A 21,402-nucleotide genomic window follows, 5' to 3' on the forward strand; every position below is an offset into this window, starting at 1 on the left:
TTTGAGAATCGGGTTTGTATTTATGTCATCCTTAATGTTAAATTCTTAATGATGATGATAATGTTAAATTTGAATACATGTAATAATTAAATCAGTATTAATTAAGCCTTCAGAGATAGCTGCGTCTGATGTTGATTTTAGATGTATTAGGCCTGTTTACAGTTTAATGCTGATCAGACATGCCTTTACATAGCAATTACAACTGTATAATGAAATGAGATTAATGTTTATACAACATTTTTAACACAGAAATATGTAATGACAAAATGAAATGATAGGCCTACTTTATGATACTTCTGAAAGTAATATCGCCACTAGGTGTCGGTAAGTCACTGTGTTAATAAAGAAGCATTTTATTCAATCTATTCATCCAAGATTCAGATTCTTTCAGGAATAAATTCAAGTGTCTGTGTTTAATAATTTGTCACTGAACTGTTTATAATAATAGGTCTCTCAAAGACTGATTCATATCAGGATTCAGGAATGATACATCACTATAGGATTACTGTGACTTTGGTTTGATGACGTCAAGAAAATACCCCCCACCCATTCACATCTGAAAACTACTACTTACCTATGTCACACAATGTAACTGTAAAAATAATGTAAATATGTAACTTCACATAATTTTGTACATATTTGTTTACATGTTTGCATTTAAATAAAGAAAACACTTGACCCTCTACTTGCTCTCTGTTCGTTTTCTATCTAGGCTACTTACATTGTTGTATTGTTATTGGACATACTGTAACTATGCCTGTGATCGTTAAACAAAAACGTGTTCTTTATCCCCGGGATGAATACGCGGAAGTGAGCGCATATTGGTTAGTCTACAGTATATAATGTTCCAGATATAATTGTTTGCGCTCTGTTTTAACACTGGGTTTTGTTATAGGCATAAAATATTTGAATGAAACTGGTCTTTTAAAATCTGTTTGCATGAAATTTAACTTTGAAATATTTTAAATGTTGCCCCGCCTTTTACTTCTCAAACCTCGTATTTTCTAAGATATAATGCTGAGAAAACACGGAGGAACTTTGTGCTTCGCGAGTTACCCATCGTGTGTTCGGCGCTCAGCGACCTACTCCTTTGAAACTATCCACTGCGCATGCGCAAAGCAAGCAGGACGCCACCGTGGGAAATAGTTAGACCTACTACACAAATAAAAAAATTGAGACAATGTAAATTTGATCCATTATTACGTTTTGGTTTCCTTGTTTATTATATTTCTCGTTTCGAGCTGAAAGCCATGAAACAAACGTCAGTTTTTCATATTTGGTTCATACAGAAAAACAGAAAAACTAAATATTGATTCGTTATTTCGTTTTTGGTTTGCCAGATTAAATGGAATAATTGAATGATCGGATGATACACGGACCCAAGAGGATTCAAGTGAGAGAACATGAATTAAATATATGAATGTATGAATATTGTCCCACTGTAAATACAGTGCAATTAGTTTTGTCTCCTTGGATAAAAGTGAAGTGGAAATAAAAATCAATAATAGACTGAACAGTTCCATGATAATATGTCTGTAACATTTACCTCTCTCGTCTTTTAAGTCAAAAGGCACTAGACATTATTAATTAATTGTGGAAATTAATATAGTTAAATTTATTAAATAAATTAGAATTTTTAATTTTATTACAAACTAAATTGAATGATGTTTCTCTTTTAGTCTTCTTTGTTGGCCTTGAGAAAGCCAACATATATTTGAACATAATTATTATTATCTATTATGAGAGTAATTGAAATCGACTAAAATTTTAATGTTTCACCAAATTCAGCTCAGATCTTCAGACTCACCTGACTAGTTGCTGTAACTGGTCAGACTTTTTCCTTCTAAAAAAATCCTAGTGACTTTCATTATATGAGCAATGAAGGTCTTAAACTTAATGTCCACTAGAGGGGGAGACAGGATTTCTATTTACGTAAGTTTAAATGACAAATAAAAACATTACCATGAATATGCCATATCTGTGTAACACAGGTTCTTCAATGATAGATGGGGTGGGAGGGGGGTATACCTTAGCCAAATGATAACTGTATAATAGAAAACAACATGCAGCTGGTGCCAAATAAAAATGTTTTGGAAAACTGCAAGTCAAATGTTCTTGCACAAATTACTTGCTGTTATATAATACCCCTTATGCGTTGTTGGGGACGTTTTCGTCCACTAGAAGTTGAGCCTTATTTTGGCCACAACTTTCTCTGTGTTTCAGCTAATGGAATGATTTTTGGTGACAACTCTTATTTTGACATATTTTGGGAAAATGCTTGAAAAGTTTCAAAAATCAACAGTACACTGTGGGCAAATTCACTACCCTTTTGTTATGTTCGGGATGAGGCTTCATATACAAGTCAGAAACTAAGCTTTTTTATGCACAGGCCTATCTAAAGGGTTGATGGTCCCACCTAGTGATCAACTGTAAAAATAACAAATTTTACCTCTTCCCAAAAGGGAAAACCACAAACAATCAAGAATGCATGATTATGAGTCTCGGCTTTGCAGTCAAAAGTGTCATTATAATGGAAGTCAATGGAGCAAAAAACAGCCACCAACATTAAATTAGGGAAAAAAATAAATAAATCTAATGCTGCACAAAAACTAAAAATGCATCAAAGCCAATCTTGTTACTAATCTTTGACATGCCCATTTGAACAATGCACAAGGGATACATAATAATTTTTATTTGGCACCAGCCGCAGTTAATGTTGACAGCTAGCAGGAGTGTGGTGGGGTGCGAGGTCTGTTTTGACCAATGGATGGAAACCTCAAAGCAGTGGCCTAAATGCTTATCTGAAGAATTTGTCTTTATAGATTACAGTTTACATTGTACTTACTGAAGTACACCTCTGCATGCAGACACCCAACTGTACAAATTCATTTATAGATTTAAAACCCAGTCCTGAACCGGGAGAACCATGTTCTGCAGAGTTCAGTTCCAACACACTTGCTTGGACATTGCTACTGATCCTGAAGACCTTGCTTAGCTTAGGTGTGTTTATTTGGGGTAGCTAAACTTTGCAGGACACTGGCCATCCAGGAGGAGGACTGAGAGTCCTGACATTAGCATTTACATTCAGTGCATGTGATTTATCAACACTGAGTACATCTTAAAATGTACAGCTCATGAAAAATAAAAGTTCTAGATGGACAAACATTAAATGCATAAACCAGTGTGAATAAAAAATATATTAAAATACATTTGGAGGTAGGTTGAAAAAGCCAGAATGGGAAGTTTTAAAGTACAGCTTGAAGTGTGAAGTTTATTCTTGTACACAGATATGGCATATTCATGGTAGTACACATGAAATTAATGTATTTATTTGTCATTTAAACTTACGTAAATGTAATCTAGTGGACATTAAGTTTAAGACCTTCATTGCTCAGATAATGAAAGTCACTAGGATTTTTTGAGAAGGAAAAAGTCTGACCAGTTACAGCAACGAGTCAGGTGAGTCTGAAGATCTGAGCTGAATTTGGTGAAACAATAAAATTTTAGTCGTTGTCAATTACTCTCATAATAAATGATAATAATGGTCAAATATATGTCGACTTTCTCAAGGCCAACAAAGAAGACTAAAATAGAAACATCATTAAATTTAGAATGTAATAAAACTAATATTACTAATTTATTTCATAAATTTAACTATATTAATTTTCCCAATTAATTATTAATGTCGCACACACCTACCTAGTGCCTTCTGACTTAAAAGACGAGAGAGGTAAATGTTACAGACATATTATCATGGAAATGTTCAGTCTATTATTGATTTTTATTTCCTCTTCACTTTAATCCAATGAGACAGAACTATTTGCACTGTATTTACAGTGGGACAATATTCATACAATACTATAACCTAGAAATAATTTAAAGGCGTGACTTGCAAGTCACAGCAGCACGAATTATGTGCGCAGCAACATCTGACTCAAATATTATGTTAATTAACAGTGAGCGGTGGTTTCAGACACTACTCTTATAAGACTCTTATTCTGAAAGAATGTAAGATCGAGTTGAAGGCGGAGCGATCCGACCAATCAGATGAAAGGAGCGTTTCAGCTCCGCCCACAAGTGCGTATGAAATATTGAAGCCATAAGCCGTTTTTTAAACCCAAAACTACAAAATGAGAAATCAAGTCAAAAACTAATTTTCCGTTTGTTAACCTAGATGGAATAACGAATAAACGAGCCATTTTTCCATTTCTCGTTATTTAATTCATGTTCTCTCACTTGAATCCTCTTGAGTTTTTCGTTTTCTGTTTTTTAATTTGAAACGGATTTGGAATGGACGGAAGATACCCTGATTCTATAGCGGTCCGTGTATCTTTTGGTCATTCGATTTTATATTTAAAAATGAATAAAGATAAATGAGAAACGGTTTGATTTTCGTTTTTTCGTTTTGTTTAAGAAACGGAAAACGAAAATTTAGCTGGATTTTTCGTATTTTTGTTTGTGGGTAAAAAATGAGATTACGCTTTAATATTTGTTTGAATGTGTGGGCGGCGCTGAAACGCCCCTTTCATCCCTTCTGTACTGCACTGACAAGCAGCAACCGCGAGCTCAGTTCATTTTCACCAGGAGAGAAGCGGCATACAGCAGAGTTTATTAATCCTGCGAATTATTTGCTAGGGGTGCTTGCAAGATAAAATAATAATAATAATAATAATTAATTAAATTAATAATAAAATAAAAAATAATATTATATTTTTCCTGCTGCTGCAGTTATTGACAAAGCAGACTTGACAACTTTATTCATAAAACACCATTTGAATTTTACTTTAGCCTGTGATCTACAACGACATGGAATAAAATATAGGCCTACTACAAATGTTTTGCCTACTTATTTTAGGCCATTCATAAAAAAAAGAAAAAAAGGGAAAAACCCAACCCCACATTTATAATAAAATGTATATTAAAATAAGTTAAGTTTTCCAATTAGCCTACTTTAAATGTTTTAATTATAAGCTATAGGCTACTTAGAATTATGAACTGAATGTCGTCTGATGTAAGAGCCTGGTTCATTTCTGACGTTTCATTGAGTTTTGTAAGGATTTCATGTTATTTAGGGTGCCTTACGACCCAAAGTGATGGAGCTGAAGCTCTTTCCTCTTGTTATCGGGATGGAAGCTGTGGATCGGGATCCGCCGATCGGAGAAGTGCAGCAGACTACACTCTACAAGATAAAGCTTCAGTTGCTGTTGTTTGTAGCCTATAGCAAATGAAAACATTTTAGGCTACCTGTGAGGTTTTTCTTAAATAGGCATAGAATAAAATTAGTAGGCTAAAAATCTGCATATTTCATGTCATTGTAGCTCATACAGTAAAATTCAAATGTCACTGAATAAATTAATTCCTGTTTGGTCAAATATATATTTGGTATAGGCTATGTTTGATATATATATATATATATATATATATATATATATATATATATATATATATATAAAGCCTGCAAGCACCACTAGCAAAGAATTCACAGGATTAATAAACTCTGCTGTATGCCGCTTCTCTCCTGGTGAAAATGAACTTAGCTTGCGGTTGCTGCTTGTCGGTGCAGTACAGAAGGGATGAAAGGGGCGTTTCAGCGCCGGACACATTCAAACAAATATTAAAGCATAATCTCATTTTTTACCCAGAAACAAAAATACGAAAAATCCAGCTAAATTTGCGTTTTCCGTTTCTTAAACAAAACGAAAAAACGAAAATCAAACCGTTTCTCATTTATATGTATTCATTTTTAAATAGAAAATCGAATGACCAAAAGATACACGGACCTATAGCCATCTAGTGGTTAAAGTGATTTATTTATTTATTTTAAAACTCCATTTTCCAAAAAATGGGTATAAATGTTACATTAAATCATTTAAAATTTCCATCCATGTTATCCCCATGAATGAAAGTTAGAAATCTGGGACTTTTATAAAGTGAATTTTACATAAAATGCAGTTTTTTTGTAAAAAGCCTATTTAAATAAATATTTATTTATTTATAGAAATTTAGACGATATCATAAATTTTCCAAAAACTGCACAAATGTTGAGTAAAAACATTAACAAACAGAGTAAAATTACATTTGTAAAATATATATATATATATATATATATATATATATATATATATATATATATATATATATATATATATTAGGGGTGTAACGATACGCGTATTCGTATTGAACCGTTCGGTACGACGCTTTCGGTTCGGTACGCGGTACGCATTATGTATACCGAACGGTTCGTTGGAGTAATTAATTATATTTGAAAAAAAAAAAAAAAAGAGAGAGAAAGAAATATAATGATATGCGTTCAACAAGGTAGCCCAATAACCCAAACAACGTAACAGGCAACGCCCCTGACACTCCCGAAGAAGAAAAAAACACCATCTTATATGTTTATGTTAGGCTACTCAGCAGGCGCTCGCTCACTCAGTACACGCTGAAGGCTCGTTGCAAAATAGCCAATGCGTTTAACAGACTAGAAATGAGAAGATCCCCCAATAACCAACAGGTCTGGTGTTTGGGTGCACTTTGGATTCCCTTTAAGCTATAATGGTGATGGCAAGAGAGTGGTGGATAAAAAAACAACGGTATGTCGCATCTGCAACATGACAGGGTACACCAGCGGGAATAATAAAAAAAAAAAAAACCAGCGGGAATATCTGGGATATATGCGTCAGTACTATCTGGGAAAAGACGAAAAAAAGGAGAAACATGCACGCAGCAAACTATCCCTGCAGCATTTAGACACTATAGCTTACAGGGAATCCAACCCAAACACCAGATCTGTTGGTTATTTTAGGATCTTATATTTCTGGTCTGTTAAATGCATTCGACATTTTGCAACGAGCCTTCAGCGCGTGCTGAGTGAGCGAGCGCCTTAGGGGCCGTTCACATATCGTGCCTAAAAACGCATGGAAAACGCTAAACGCGTCTTTCTCCTCCTTTCCAAAGCGCTCGGGCAGAAGCGCTCATGAGGCATCTGTCTTTGCTAAGCAACAATGACGTGCTCTCTCCATGAGACGCGGAAATTTCAGCGAAGGATAAATGGATTTGCAGCTCTAAAAATCGCTTGCAGTAGCTCTGCTACTGAATTTATTTCAAAATTGCAATCCATATACAACTATGATCAGCTGTTCCTTCATCTTGGCTGAGCTCTCAACGTTGTTACGGGAAAGGATGAAGCTGATTGGTTGGTTCTTGTCACATGACCCGCGGTGCGCTTGCGGCATTCTGAAAAGTTGAGATGTTTTTACATTTTGCTGTATCTAAAACGTATCGAACCGAACCGAACCGAACCGTGACATCAGTGTATCGTATCGAACCGAACCGTGAATTTTGTGAACCGTTACACCCCTAATATATATATATATATATATATATATATATTTTACAAATGTAATTTTACTCTGTTTGTATATATATATATATATATATATATATATATATATATATATATATATATATTATCTTGTTACAAAATTAAATGTTATTGTCAAAAAACACGATTATTGATAAGTGTTTATTGGATCTCAACAAGTGTAATACGGTGAACCGGAAATAAATGGAGGATAAGACAAATTTGTGCTTTGAAGTTAGTGACAAAGTCATTATAACAAGAAGGCATAAAGTAGGTAAGTTCTCTGAAGGTTTGAGCACGGTTGATAAAGGGCTCCGAGCTCAGGAATGGCTCGAACCTAGAGTACCTGCCAAAAAGCAAATGGAAAAGGGGACAGCCACCAGATTAAAAACGCCCCCCAAAATAGCACTGAGTACTGGTGGGGGCTGATTTTATTTTTCTGAGAAGTCATCTCGTTGGCGGGCCGGAAGAGCTGAAGTACTCCAGTGGGAGTGACTTAAGCATTGGAAGAGTAGGCCCTACCGGCTGTACGTACTGGACTATGTGGTTAGAGGCGCCCGGTCGAGCCGATGCTCAACAGGAGCTCACAGTGTTGGAACGGGGAGTCCTACCGACCGATGAGGAGGAGCGGCATGGTTGTAGCCGGTGTACGCTCCTACTGGCTGCCCCTGCTATTCAGAGGGCGAAGGGCAAATGATAGGAGGCTCTCGCCGACGTCCGTCGGGAGCACACAAAATCGAATGGGTAAGCCTCTCTGAAAAGGCTCCTGTGGGAGCAGACACTGCTGCGGCAGTGAGGAAATATGGGAAAAGGCTCCTGTGCACCGGTGCACGCCATTACCAGGAAACATGACGTTCAACCCGGAAACCGTAGCAAAACGTTGTGCACCGTTTTGAACTTGAACATGCCCCAGGTCTGCCTGCTCAGTTTCCAGGGCGACACTGACGAGAGCTCGGGACATGTGTCACAATAGACACATGCGACGGAAAAAAACTACTTTTTTTTTGGGCTGTGAATGATCTCGCCTGGGGCATGTTCAAGTTCAAAACGGCGTGCACCGGTGTGCAACGGGGTTTGAGATGTGTTTTCTCTTGTTTGGCGGGTGTGTCAGAACTGCAGTCCAATCAGCAGCAACATGTATATAAAGCACGCGGTATTAAAGTGAACTCGCACAATGGCTTCAAGGAAAATAATGTGCAAATGTGTTCGTTACAGCTTTGTATACACAACAACTGAGGATATTAGAAGACATGTTTGTCGTAAGTTTTATTGTAAAAATATAGGATATAAACATAATGATGTAATTGTTTATATTTTTAGCTTCATTGCAAGTGTACTATGAACTAAACTAAGTGAGGCTAAATAGATGGCTCCGAAAATGGCTTCTTCACAACGAACACAAAGAATGGCCTTCTCAGCTGCCATAGTTGCAACTCAGAACAGTCTGTTCAATGCATCACTGTTTCTGTTTAAAAAAACGTTGTGCAACGTTTTGTTGGGGCTGAATGCAGCCCTGCACCTGCTCATCACAGGCTGAGCAGCCACACCTGCGCCCCATCAAGCTGTGGTTATTTTAACCCAGCAAACGAATGCAGAGGTGAGAGATGTCTCCACAAGACTGGGCTAACCCCTTACTCTGTCTGTTTCTACAGAGAGCAGTGTATGACCGCCAGCCCCACCTCACATGGGAGAGCACGGACCCACACCGCACCTGTGCACTAGTTGGAGAGGAAGCCGAGCGCTGAGCACCAAACTACCTCACACCAATGCCTTTTCACCACCCTTTCCTAAATAAAATCCACCCTTCGGGGAACTCACCTGCATCTTCGAGTAGTGTCCTTCACCTCGCCACACTATCTTTTCCCCCGTCGCTCCTCAATGAAACGGGTTGTTCAATAGAGACAGAGCAAAACCACACCCACCGGCTGGAAAACAATCCAACTCTCTCCATTGACTATATATGTAACATTTCACTGGGAAGATCTAAGAACACCACATGTAGGTCTTTCTTCTCCTTTTTGGCCATTTGCAGGGAGTGTACGTTCCAGTGCACTGGAAGGTTTTCATGATTGAGACAGCCTTTAAGATGGCAGACTCCCTCATCAGTGCCCTGACTACTGAACTAGGGAGCTGATTGAGACGCACCCCTGATGTTTTCCCTTCTCTGGCCAGGTGTGACTCTCCCTTAAACCGGCTGAGGCCCAGGGGCCTACACTTGGGAGGGACCTACTGGCTGCTTGGAAATTATATTTTGAATAATTATTTGTATAAATGGGAGTTTGCAGCAGGGACAACAGCATTCTATAAACAAACAAACACTCATTCTCCTGCTTGTAGTATATGTAGTGAATGGTTGAGTCTATGTTTCCCCCGCACAATCTGTATAGTATGTATGTTCCACCAATCTACTGTGAGCGGATGCACAATGCATCAGTAAAGAAGCAATGACGCTACAAAGCTTTATGCTATGATTTCATTAATTAACATGTTTCAAAATAAAAATGCTGTTAGCAACCACCAAATAGCCTATATTGCCAAAATGCCAAGTGATAGTTTCAATCTTCATCTACAGCGATATCATTGACTTGATTGCAAATAAATGCACAGACACTATTTATTCTGAACAGAGATGACATCAATGAATTCAATGATGAACTGCCTTTAACTATCATTCTGCATTATTGACACACTGTTTTCCAAATGAATGTTGTTCAGTTGCTTTGACGCAATGTATTTTGTTTAAAGCACTATATAAATAAAGGTGACTTGACTTGACTTAATGATGAATAATGAATGTTTTATGTAGTCATACCTATAAACTAACATTTTCACAGGGAAGGTTTAATGGCATTTTCTTTTCATATTACCTCTGTATTATAGATGTTAAAAGGCAATAATTCTGCTGCTCCATTCTGGCAAAGATTGAATTTGCATATTCAGTATTAATATTTTAGGGTCCTCTGGCTATCTTAAGCTGCCCCTGCTCTTGGGTCACAGATCCTGACCAACCAAAAGGTCTTTTATGTTTGGAAGATTTCTTTGTTCTGGTCTGGATAGAAAACTGATGTTGCATTATAGTCATTTGGGATTCTGTAACTAGAAAACAGTCAGCAGAAGTGAGAAAAAAATGTTTATCACGTTTGAAATCTGGATATTTAACTTACAAGAACGCATGGATTTGCTACAGGGGGTCTTTATTCACCCCCCGGAGCCGTGTGAGGGATGTTTAATTACAGACGTGCGCACTTTATTACACATCTTCTGAACTATTGACAACAAACACCCACTCACCTCCATTGAAAGACTTGGAAGAGCTAGGACAATTTTTAATATAACTTCAATTGGATTTGTCTGAAAGAAGAAAGTCACATACTCCCAGGATGCCTCGAGGATGAGTAGAAGAAAGACGAATTTCCATTTTTGGGTGAACTAACCCTTAATGCAATATTAGTGGACTTAAATGAAATGTGTTCACAGTTTTACTACAGTAACGTACTGTTAAACATATTACAATAGGAGAAGAAACAAAGCTACCATCACCTCTGCTGGCAGTATTCTGCTGTACAGTGTAAGCATATTAATGTAGTTTATGGTCAGCTTCTCTTTTTCCTGTTGCAGTCTAATGTTATCACAGTTGTTTCCTCAAAACTGTCAGGTTTATCATCAGATGGAAAGCAAGTACCTCTGCATTTATCAAGAGTTCTCTGTCTCCACACCACCACAACTTTCATGTCTGACTCATGGTGGTTTTTCAGCTTTTCATAGGTGTCTTTAGTGGATGTGCATGGGACATGTTCCCAGCACTCTTTGCTAAAGTTGATCTCATATTCACCACTTTTTGAAAACCTTTGAAAAATAGCATGCAGAAAGCAAATAGGCTAAAAACAAAGAAAAAAATCCCATCCCATCCATTCTTCATAATTTAATTCAGACTTGTATCCTTTGCATTTAATCAACAAAACAACTGTTATAGAGTCAGATTTCCATTCTATAAAGCTCTTCATACCTATAATAATAGAGCAGATGTGGAAGATCTGTGATTTCTCCACAGTTACAGGACAGGTAAGACCAGACGACTCTGCTGAAACAGCCGTTTCCTGTAAGTCACATCATATCTGGGGATTTAAACCCTCGGGGGGACATCAGTGAGGATCTGTGGCATGTGATGAGCACAGTTTGTTTCCCCTTATCATCATTCCTGATAGTAGGAACATTTTACTGCTCTTTGTAAAACACCCATCCCTCATCCATCACCTTTTATTCATTTATTAAAGTGCACAAATAAAGTGTGCTGAATTCACATGATTTCCGTTGGGGTACTGAATCACTTAAATTGCATATTACATTTAGCAGACACTTTCATCCAAAGCGACTTACAGTGCATTCAGAATATACAGTTATTACACCAGTATGTGTGTTCCCTGGGTGTCGAACCCACAACATTTTGCACTGCGAAACGCAATTCTTACAGGAACACAGTCACATTATTCGTTCACCTGACTTCAACATCTCAAAGTGACTTTGTATGGTTCCCTGAGAGGTTTAATTCATATACATTCATGTCACATCGCTGAGCTAACAAGCAATAACATGTTCTAGCATTGATTGCATTGCTAACTAACCAGTGTACCTGAAGTAGATAATTAATCACATTAATCACACTCAAACACGCTGCTTTTCTCATCTGCTCTCACAGTAATATCATAAACTGATGTAGGGGATAGTGAATGAGTCTAAAGGGTTTAACAGTTTGTTTATTTAAAATGTTCCTGAAACTGAATCTTCTTGTTAGTCACAGTTACTGTTTTGTCGTGTTATTTTACATTAGACATGATAATTGTCTGTTTATGTGGCTTTATTAATCTTTTCTGTATTTCAAAGATATAGAGAAAATATGTCAAATAGATCTGTAAAACTACTGTAAAATTACACATATATTTTTCAGTGCTGTTTAAGTGTTATGTGCGCGTATTGTCCTACAAATATATATTTTTAATTTGTCCTCACATCCCATGACTTGGGACATATTAACATGTTGCAACTCTCACTTTCTTTGCACAATGTTCTTAAATGAATAAAACATCCTACAGTTGTATTATAAACACGGTGACCTGATGCTATTGCTCTGGTTTACCTGGATAGAGAAAAGATCTGTGTGTACGTGCATAATTCTCTCCTGATTACTGTACATATGTAGCAATGCACGGATGAAATGTGAATCACCAGAATGAACAGTAACAGTACACATACTTCTAGAACGATCAATCATTTTTAAGATTCTTGTGTTGTGAGGTTTCTGGGTCTGACAGGTTAAAACAGACCACTACAGTAACAGCAGTTATCAGTAAGACACGTTATATTGAGCTGAACTGTGTCTTATAGGCTATACATCTATAATCTGGTCTTTATAAAAGGACACAAAATAAAAAAGGGAAAACAGATTTACTCACATTATTTGTGATCTCCACAACAAAACTGTTTCTCTTCTAAACTTGATTTCTTAACATGTATTAATTACTCTAAAATGCTCAGTGTACTATGTTATAGAGTGTGATTATGAACTAATCGATAATATTCAGCTTCACCTGAAACCCATGAATCATCTTAAAGTGGAAGTGACCTTAACGAGAATCCAAGAAAACACTAATTAATCACTCACTGCTCATGACTGAATTACTTTTGTAGTTTTAACAAGTGTTCATTTTGTTTTCACATGACTGAGATTGTACTAGCTAGCTACCTAGCAGGCAAATAACATTATTAGCATAAATGATAAAAACCAGAAGCTCCTGGACCCTTTATAATGAAATCATGAAAACAGCACAATTAAAGAAGTAGAACAAAGATACATATTAAACTATATTTCAGTTTTATTAAGATTGTAGGTATTCAGGGACATAAACTGAAGAATCTGATGTAAAACAGCTCTTATAATCAACTTAATTCCTGAAGTACTGTGAATAAAGTGTTAAACTGATAGAAATCACTGAAGTTCAGCACACTTTTTGTGTACTTCATTAAACTAATAAAAGGTTTTAAAATGTTTCCCTCTCTGTACAGAGAGCAGTATAGAAGCACAAGATCTCCTGTTTTTCCTCCTGATAGAAAGTCGTCTGGTTATTCCTGTCATGGGGAGAGAACAGTTTTCGTGAATATACAGTTCCAGAAAATGTTCTGGATGTTTTCTAAAACGCAACAAAATCAAGAATTTGTGATTCGTTCATTCTCTTTAGCTTTTACTTAATTTATAAAAGTACAAGGAAAATATTTCCAAAGTTTCACTGACCATGAAATATATGTTGTAAATATAAACACTTTTATAAAGATCTCTATCTTCCACTCTTCATACTGGAGAAAATACTGAACATGATGTTTAAAGATAGATATTATATTAGTCCATGTTCTATTATCACAAAATCCCAATTAAGTGAACACAGGTGAATTATAAACATTTCAAGCATTAAACAGATGCTACTATTAATGAAAAATGTATTATTGACCCTACCAGATCTATCATTCCCAGACATTTAATAACACAATGAATACATGAGCTCTGTGATCAGAGACAGAACGGACAGACACAGATCACTGGATCTCAGAAACACATATCATTCACAGATGATTTGATATCTTGAATCCTGAGCTGGAGTGATGATTCATGTAGATGGATCCGTGCTGAGGACTGTGACGGGGTGGAGACAGAGCTCAGATAAAAGCTGTGCTGGTCTTCCTCTCTCATGAAGAAGTGAGCAGAGGATGGAGCTCCACAGCGCTCTCACTGTTGCTGCGATCACACTTCTCTACGCTGCAGGTATCCTCACTAACATCACATCACATTTATAATGTGTCTTTCAGTTGATTCATAACTGACAAGTCTTTCATTCCTAAGAACTCTTTCTAAAAAGACAGTGGACAATTTATCTTCCTCACTTCTGTAAAACGTTAATTTCTTTACAAATGCATAACTTTTGAGGTTTCTGGTCACTACATAAATCCCACACTTTTATTTATGTTGTTTATAGATTTGATGACTTTAACCTGTTAGTGTTCCACTGCACATACTCTGTGTGTTTCAGGGTTAACTACGTTATTATTAAGAGATCTTTAGAGAAAAAAGTTTTTCATTTTCCAGTGAGTTCAAAGCTCTATTACTCAATAATAATTAGGCTGATTGTACAGTGATGTTCAGGAAGAAACCTCAGAGTGTTTCTTTTCAAAAGAGACCAAATCCACGCATGTAATGTGCTCCAAATGGTTGAAGAACAGCACAGTTTCCTTTGGGTCTGCCCTTTTTTAAGTGTTTTAGACTAATTTTTCTAGAATGCTGATGGGTTAATATTACTTTAAAGTGTAGAAAATATTGATGATAATAATACAAATGAATTAATAATATCCAAACTTGTATGATGCAATTAAAAATACATGAGCAAACTACTCACACATTGTTTGAGAAATCAGGCACACATTTATTTTATATTCTGTAATTCTCACTAAATTCAAATCAAGTTGTTTAGATATATCTTGATATTTCATTTGTGTCCTGTTCCATCCGTTCTCCACATCCCTTAGTCATCAGTAATGTGCAGCAGAAACAGTGTCAGTGTGAACGCTAGTTCACAGCAGATTTAGGTTAGCATCTTTACTGACATCACGATGCTGATGTGAGAAGAGAGCGAGTGATTGTTGCTCAGCTCTGTCCAGACGCTCACTGAGTCTCTGTGTTTGTCTGTCACACAGGTTCCCTCTGCCAGCTCGAAGGTGAGGATCTGCACAGAAAGTGATCTCCTGTGTGTGTGTGAGTGTGTGTGTGTGTGTGTGTGTGTGTGTGTGTGTGAGTGAGTGTGTGTGTGAGGAAGTCTCTCACCCTCTCTCTCTCCTGTGTGTGTGTGTGTGTGTGTGTGTGTGTGTGTGTGTGTGAGTGTGAGGAAGTCTCTCACCCTCTCTCTCTCCTCAGTGTGTGTGTGTGTGTGTGAGTTAGTCTCTCAACCTCTCTCTCTCCTCAGTGTGTGTGTGTGTGTGTGTGTGTGTGAGGAAGTCTCTCACCCTCTCTCTCTCCTCAGTGTGTGTGTGTGTGTGTGAGTTAGTCTCTCAACCTCTCTCTCTCCTCAGTGTGTGTGTGTGTGTGTGTGTGTGTGAGGAAGTCTCTCACCCTCTCTCTCTCCTCAGTGTGTGTGTGTGTGTGTGTGTGTGTGTGTGTGTGTGTGTATGTGTGTGTGTGTGTGTGTGTGTGAGTGTGTGTGTGTGAGTGTGTGTGTGTGAGTGTGAGTGTGTGTGTGTGTGTGTGTGTGTGTGTGTACTTGTCTACCTATCCAACAGGGGACCATGGTGTCGTTACACACTCACCAACAGGGGACCTCAGAGCTAAGAGGGGACATTTTTCAGGTCCCCTGTTAGACATGCCTTAAATCATGCTAAAATCAACTGAAAAAAACCCTGGTGAAGTTTTTTTTATTTTGACCAAGTGGGGACCTGGACGTGTGTGTGTGTTTAAACTCATTCTCAGCAGCGCCCCTGTAGGCCGGGGCAGGAACTGTAAGGGCAAATTCACACACGTCGTTCACACTTCTCTATTGTCTGAATGCCTGCTGTTCCAGAGAGACTCTGGGGCTCTGAGAGGAGATTGAACACAAACCAGTCTTTTAAACTCCTAAACTCTTCTAAACTCTTAAAACATTCATATTCTCAAACATCCAGGAGGACCACATTACAGTGAGGCAAAATAGTGTCTGAATTATTAGCATTATTATTTCACTCTAATGCTAAAAAAGGTTTATTTATATATTTTTTCCCCAAAAAATTTTTAACAGTTTATGTTGAATGTCAAGAACTGGTATTTTATTGTTATCATCAACATTGCCATTGCATGCACAGATAGTGAGAATGTGAAATATTCTTAAATGTAAGGTCAGCCAATCAGGCGTCACACTTCACCATCTAACAGGGGACCAGTGTGCTTTTTTTTTTAATGCAACAATCAATATATAATTTTGAAAAACTGACATATTATAACCAAAAATTCCTAATAAAGTAGACTACCAGTAAATTTGATAAAAATTATTCTGACAATAGACCTGACCATTTTTTGCTTAAGTGCTATCTGATATTATCAAGATGAATTTGTTCTGACAGTTTAACTCTGAGTTCTTGTCATCTTTTATTACCATTATCTAAACTATAGCAAATAAACTGTGATAGCGTTTTTAAATGTTCATGGTGTCTGAATAAATGTAGTTTTTACTGTATAAATATATATACATACACAATATACATATATGTACGTATAATACTGACACATTGAGAAGTGTCTTTATAGTTAGTTTGTTAGTACTTAGTTTCTTTATTTTTTATATAATAATAATAGTAATAAAAAGTATTAATATAATTAGAGTCAGCCATCTGTCAACAGTTCAAGGGCAGAGGTAATGCCTCTTATAATTAACTATATATATATATATATATATATATATATATATATATATATATATATATATATATATATATATATATATATATATATAATTATTTTTTTACATTTATTTGACATTTTCTTGGCTTAACCCCAATACACTTCTCAACGTATGAATGCAATCAAAACCCATTCCTGAGAAGGTCCTATCAGTGATGATAATTTGATCAGACAGATAGATAGATGGATAGATGGATGGATGGATGGATGGATAGATGGATAGATAGATAGAACATATAGATAGAATAGTGCTAATGGTGATCTGAACACTTAGGTCCCCTGTTAAATGGTAAACTGCGACATCTCTTTGGTTGCTTTGACATTTCTTGAAGATTTCATGTTGACTTTGAAAATATTCACTTGGCTAAATTTCTAAATCAATGTTACAATCAACATATATTGTAACATTGTATTATCATCCTTGCCATAGCATTCAGAGATGGTGAGAATGTGAATTATTGTTAAATGTAAGGTCAGCTGATCAGGCGTCACACTTCACCATCTAACAGGGGACCAGTGTGCTTTAGTCTAGTGAAATCACCACTACATGCACAGACCTGTTGCCGTGTATGTTTAGTATGTACAGTTTAGTCTGTGTAGAAATGACCATGCAGTAGTGAACAAAATGGTGACCTAAACATGGAAACATTGAAATTAACTGATTTTGTTCAAGTGAAAAAAATTATTGAACATCATTGAACCAAATTTACACTTCAGATTTCACCAACAAAACTTTTGACATTGTATGGGTAAAAACCAGCAGAAAGAGCTCTTTAAGGTAACAATTGCAGGTCAGTACGTTTAATAGTAAAGAGTGCATTTGTTAGATAAAATGAGTTTGGTCCCCAGTTAGATGGTGATGTGTGATACATGTCTGGCTGATTTGCCCTTTCTCGAATAACAAACGCACTTTAAAGATTCTGGAGCTTTAAACTCGACAATTCTATTACTGACGAATACTGTTAAATTGAAAGGGTTTATCGTGGACTACGGTGTTTATAGTTTTTATTTGTTTAATACGCAAATTTTACATTATTTCGAGTTTAATGAAACACAACTTTTTTTCTGTCAAAAACAATTGTGTTTGACATGAGTAGCATATTTTACTAACTATTCAGCAGATGTTGTAAAAAAATGCTTGAAAAAAATCTTACATTTCATCTTAAAATCTTAAATTTAATTTTAACAACAGTTTGTAAGTAAAGGTTCTTAATGTCAGTTTACAGTGAACCCTTGGTGTCAATTTTTAGTTTGTCCATTTAGTGCAGTTTTTCCATGTGCAGGGTATTTCACTGGTTTCATTAAGATACATTTGCATCAACAGACGCTGTGGACAGGGACATTTATTACGTCAGTTTAGATGTCTTTTATCTCAAACTCAAATTCAGCTGTATTTTATGATGACTGTGTTTATGGAGTGGAATTATTTTCAGCAATTAATACCTCAATGTTGAATCTTTTCAGATAAACTTATTGTATGACTTCAGAAGACTTTGAATACAACACAAATAGTTTTTAATACTTTTATAATCTTTCTAGCACTAAATGTCCATGAGTATATGTACCCCAATATATTATTTCATCAGGAAATAACATTTGCCCATAGATTCTGCATTTTGATGCTAAAGGTTTCTCATTCAAAGCCATGGAGTATCTGCATGTGGAGAAACAGTGTTTTCTGTCAATATGTGACCGGTTGAGAAAGCTTGTAGAGTTTAAGCAGTGTGGACATACACACACAAGAGATTCTGTTAGAATGACTTTGGTCCCCAGTTAGATGGTGAATTATGACGTCTATTTGGCTGATTTTGCCATGAGAAGCCTACTAAGTTTAATTCTATTTAGCCATTTTTTACATTATTTCTGAATGTAATAATGACATATGAGTTACACATATTATCTGTCTTTATACACAATTTTGACTATAATGTATATTAGTATATTACTTATATTACTAAAAATTACTTAAATTACTTTTGATTGTTCACTAGTATTTAATATGGTTATTTTTTTTTACCCTAAAATCTTTTTACAGTGTTTGTTGAACGGGTATTTTAGTGTTATGATCAACATTGGCGTTGCATGCACAGATAGAGAGAATGGTACAGTAAATGTAAGGTCAACCAGCATCACACTTGACCATCTAACAGGGGACCAGTGTGCTTTAGTTTAGTCACATCACTTCTACGCTCTAAAAACTGATAAGTTGTGAATAGTCCAATTTTTTTGTGGACACCAATTATCAAAAAAAAAAAAAAAAGAATATTTAAGCAACTACATTTTTTTTTATTTAATTATACATTATAATAATTACATGAATTAATTTAGTCAAGTCAAGCTAAAAAGCTTTCTTTTTTTTTTTTTGCTTAATGTTTAAGTGCACTGTACTTAAAACTGTTTATCATACATAATGTTTTTCATTTAGCAATTATTTTGGTACTATAAATTACAAATACTAACTAAAAAAAGAATCAAAAACTCAAAAAAATATTCAGCCTTTTTTAAACCGCATGATCTGTGTATTTCTGAATGTGAAACACTGGAAGATCATCTCATCACAGCTGCAGTGCTTGCAGGACATTTCATTGTCCATGATAACACAATCAGCAGGAGAGGGGCTTGTGTCAGTGATGTCTCGCTCAATTCCTCCTGGAATAAGCGCAGAGAGGAAAACTTTATCGTCAGAGACTAAAGTAGACATTAATATGTAATGCCAACAGAGTGGGGGGAACTTTAACATCAGAACCCAGAAGAGTAATTCACCATGGGATCGTTCTAGAGCTGGGCGATATGGCCTAAAAAACAAACAAACAAAAAACTACTTTTTTCACAAAAAAATCTGATTTACAATTTTAATTGATTTCCCCCTACTTAAAATCAATATTCAGATGACAAAGAAGTAGTTCCAAAGCAGTTAAAATGTCATTCTTTATAATTTAACAGTCAAATTTAAAACTGAGACAAGATTATATATATATATATATATATATATATATATATATATATATATATATATATATATATATATATATATATATATATATATAAAGGCAAAATTATCTTAAAGCTGGAAAGACCTTATTGTTTTTTATACTAGCCCATCATGCATCTAACCATCCACTCGGTTTTAAGAGCTGTTCAGATTAAACTGCAGCTCCGCAGTGAAACAGTGTCATGGACGGAGGACAGAGCAAGTGGAAATATATTTTCTAGGCTATATTTTCCATCTTGTAATGCCACAGGTTTAGGTTATTTATTGATTGATTTAAATATAAATGATTTGTAATAGAGCAGACACTGTCTAACCATGTCTACACCGAACGTGAGAGTTGTGCCGTGCCCCGCTGAGCTAAAAGTGTGTCCAGACTTGATGACATCACACTATAGTGTCACCTCATCTGAACGTAGCTTCAGTAAATTTGATCATAAACAGAACGAGCATTTCACTGATGGGGATCGTGTCACATCCAGTGTAGACAACATCAGACACAAATATTGAAGCAGTTATGTTCATTTTTGAAAAACTATGTTTTTAATAAATAGCTAAATAAGCAAAAAATAATAAAAATAAGCAAGCAAGTGCAAGTTTGGGGGTTTGATTCCCTGGGAACACATGATAGGTAAAAATTGATAGCCTGAAAAGTCCTGTAAGTTGCTTTGGATAAAAGCGTCTGCTAAATGCATAAATGTAATTTTTAATTTAATTTTAATTTAAATAAGAAAGTTTTAGGCTGTGAGTGTGTGCAGTTTACACTGTAGAAAATAAATAGAAGCATCGTCAAGTTATGTTTACCACAGGCACTATTTTATTCATAAATTGAAAAACTCCATGAAAAAAAACATATGAAAATCTCAAAGCAACGCACAGCTCTGACGTCATAATTCCACCACTCTTATTTCAGATCTATTATGGCAGTTAATTCTTACATTTCATATCCTAAAGAACATTTATTCTCACACATGTAAACTGGGAAAGCATGAAGGGGTCTTTTCATGTTGACATCATGTAAAAAAAAAACTATAATAATAAAAAAAAACGGTGATGGAGGCAGTTAGTGTTTGTGATTTGCCCTCCCATAAAGGTCAGACTTTTAGACTGTCATGAATGTCTGTGAAATCCTGCAGGTCTCTGATATGGTGAATCCTTGAAAACCACAAAAACATTAAGTGTTTAACCGACATTGGAAAAGAGAAAGCCAAGTCTGTGTCCTGTTATGTTCGGACACTTCACACAACTTGAAGTTACAGTACCTGAAGTGTTGAGGCTCACTCTGTTATATTCAGCATCAGCCTGCAGTTTAAGAAAGATTTGTAAAGGTTTACTACAAGTTTGTACATTTCTTTTGTAATTTTAATATATTACAATATTCATGTCTGTGTATAAGCTTAAACCTAATTTTGGATTAGTACTCTTAGAAGCTAGTTGTTTAAAAACAGACCAAAAAACAAACAAACACACGTTTATCAGGGCATTTCCCCAAAAGAGCACTGTATGGCTAAGATGAGCGTAGAAACATTTGACACCAAATGGTCTCAACAATCGACTTGCTCATAATGCTTTTGAGAAACGCAGTCC

This window comes from Carassius auratus, unplaced genomic scaffold (assembly GCF_003368295.1).
Source record: "Carassius auratus strain Wakin unplaced genomic scaffold, ASM336829v1 scaf_tig00216516, whole genome shotgun sequence".
Classification (NCBI taxonomy): Eukaryota; Metazoa; Chordata; class Actinopteri; order Cypriniformes; family Cyprinidae; genus Carassius; species Carassius auratus.